Source organism: Epinephelus moara, chromosome 22, assembly GCF_006386435.1.
Source record: "Epinephelus moara isolate mb chromosome 22, YSFRI_EMoa_1.0, whole genome shotgun sequence".
Taxonomy (NCBI): Eukaryota; Metazoa; Chordata; class Actinopteri; order Perciformes; family Serranidae; genus Epinephelus; species Epinephelus moara.
In genome coordinates this window covers 31,110,107-31,112,717 of record NC_065527.1, presented here as the reverse complement: position 1 = coordinate 31,112,717, position 2,611 = coordinate 31,110,107, and the positions used below count along the sequence as shown (strand labels likewise).

The 2,611-nt window shown below is 46.6% G+C and overlaps 2 protein-coding genes across 2 annotated transcripts in view; one reads left to right on the top strand and one right to left on the bottom strand.

The window, feature by feature from the left end:
* Positions 1 to 2,611, top strand: part of LOC126383971 (collagen alpha-1(XIV) chain-like) — an 849,933-nt gene that overhangs the window by 610,850 nt on the left and 236,472 nt on the right. The window lies entirely within an intron of this gene.
* The window catches only part of LOC126383946 (venom phosphodiesterase 1), an 81,642-nt gene that overhangs the window by 44,100 nt on the left and 34,931 nt on the right, over positions 1 to 2,611 (bottom strand). The gene's annotated exons all lie outside the window — the stretch shown is intronic.

Below are 2,611 nucleotides of genomic sequence, written 5' to 3'. Positions count from 1 at the left end.
CTCATCTGTATGCTCCGGCTCAAACAGGTATGGCTCTGGGTCTGTGTCCGCTACAAGAAACTCTTCAAAATCACGTTCAAAGTCGTCCATTGCAGCTACTATAGTCCGGAGATATTGCTAGGCTAAATAAACAGCTGAGCTCTGTTTACAGGCTACGCTGTCAGTCAGTGTGCGGGCTGGAGATTGGCGGAGCAGAGAGGGGAGGGGGGGTCCCCACTCAGTATGGTAAACGAGTATGTGTATAAAGTTATGAAGTGTGTCTGTTACGCTAGAAGAGTCAGAGTTTGGGACGGAGTCTTTTACCCCCTGGAGTGTTACCGGAGTTTCTGGAGTGCTCAAATAAACTGGCCTTTTTCCCGAACGCTCCTCTGGTCTCCTGCTCGTGAGGCATTCATTTCTAAATAAACATTCACCTCGTCGCTAGATAAACCTACTCCTGAAAAAGTCGTGCGCAAGGCTTTTTGTCCCTACGAGGCCGCCGTCATTTACCCGACGGGAGGGGTGAGCGAGTGAGCCCTGCAATCTAGAATTTGACCACTGATGTCACTGTTTTCAACCCATTTTACACACTGTCCCTTTAACACATTCATTTCCACATTGGAAATTGTCTGACAGAAAGGTAAAGCAGTGAAAATAGTCTTGAAACAGCCTACACTTAAAGTGATGTTGATTGTTTAAAGTTGGACTTAGTTTAGGTGGCTAAAGGTGCTATGCTATGTCTCCTTGTTCAACCCCCAATCCACAGCAGTAAATTGCTTAGCTTCTGTGTTGGACTCCTGCAAGCTTCTCCAAACTGGGGATGTGCTGACCACCAACTACTGTATGTAGTACACTGACTGTGGATAAGTACCTCATACAACCCCACTTCAAAAAATGTGAACTATCCCCTGAAGGTGGGTGTGATAGCTGCTCCAACATTTGCCAACAAAAAGTCCTCCAAAAAAATCATTCTGTTCTAAAAGCAACTGCACAGTGACGGCCAAGAGGAAACACAACTGACTCACCAGTTGTCTTTACAGCTCATCTGCACTGCAGGAAGGAAGTTGTGGCACAACTATTCCAAGTTTTTTGCTATAATTAACTAACAAAACTGTTACATCATAATTTGTGCTTGTTTAGCAAAAAAATGATCTTACTATGGTTGCTCACACACATGCCTGCATGAACTTGTGCAGATTTTTGAACTCTCAGCAGGGCTCAAGGTCAAATAATGGTTGCGCCCTGCCTGCCTTTGTTAAAAGGTGTGATGATAACTTCTTTGACCTTAATGCATGGAATGAATTACAGTAAAAACTAAAGAATAAATCATTAATTGCTGGCAGAATAGTGACAACCTTACAGCTGCCAAGGGCGTTCAAATTGTTGTCACATTTAAGTATCTAGGAACAGAGTTCAAGGCTTCACCGAAGATGCGCTAAAAGCTCGCCAGCTGAAACCAGGTCTACTGTCAGTGCAGGCAGAGCGCAGCACTAGTGGAAGTTTGGCTGACCGGCGGACAGTGCGCACACGTCACCAAAACCTCACAGGCAGGTTTCCAGAATGTCAGGCACATTAACAATGCAATAAATACCCACCGGGTCTTTCCAGCACACCGTGGCTGCGGTGGCAGGGATCAGTCAGAGAGCTGTCAGTTCGGCTATACATGCAGTGACGTCTAGTCTAGTCCAACATGCAAATGAGCACATAATTTTTCCATCCACACCTGAGAGCCAGCTGGAAATGAAGCGAGGTTTCTTGTTGAAATGTGGATTCCCTGGGAAACTGGGAGCAATCGACTGCACACATGTACAGTTGCACGCCCCAGATACCCAAGCCATCACTTATATGAACTTATGTGAACCGTAAGGAAGTACACTCCATTAATATCCAGGTGATTTGTGACTCGAATTGCCTGGTGACACGTATGTGTGTGCTTTTGTTTGGCCCTTCTTCTAACATCATTGTCACGGTTCTCAGTGTATCTGGGCAACATTGATTTACAATTGTGGTGACCTCCTCCCAGGCTACCTTTGCATCATCAGCCCGTGGAGGTCTGCTCGCACTTCCGTATATTCGGACACTGCGAGCTTGGACCTCCCAGACCAAAACATCAGTTTCCTCCTGGGAGAAGTTTGGCCGTCTGACGCTGCTGCTCTCTTCTGCCATGGCAAATTGAGTAAACTCTCATTACGCCTTTGCGCGGGGCATTTAAGGGCGAGGAGAGGGGCTCATTTGATTGGTGTGATGTGTGTAAAACCCACTCCACGCCTTCTCTCCTCCCTCTTTCCGACTTGCGCAGGTAGGAGGGACGGAGGTGGGAAAGAGGAGTAGCTCCGCCAGGCGCACGGTGTGCCAAACTTGCAAAATCCGCCTGGCCACACCCAGTTGGCGAAGCGCAGGTGCGCTGCGCCCCCGCCTCGCCCGGTCTGCAAAACTAGAGGCCATAGTCAATTGTGGAGCACAGGCAACAAAGAATTCACTTTTGTGAAAAGTTCAAAGGTCTAGTTTACTAACTGCTACTCTACACCACGTTCCAAATTATTATGCAAATTGTATTTAAGTGTCATAAAGATTAAATTTTTTGTTTTTCAATTAAACTCATGGATGGTATTGTGTCTCAGGGTTCTTTGGA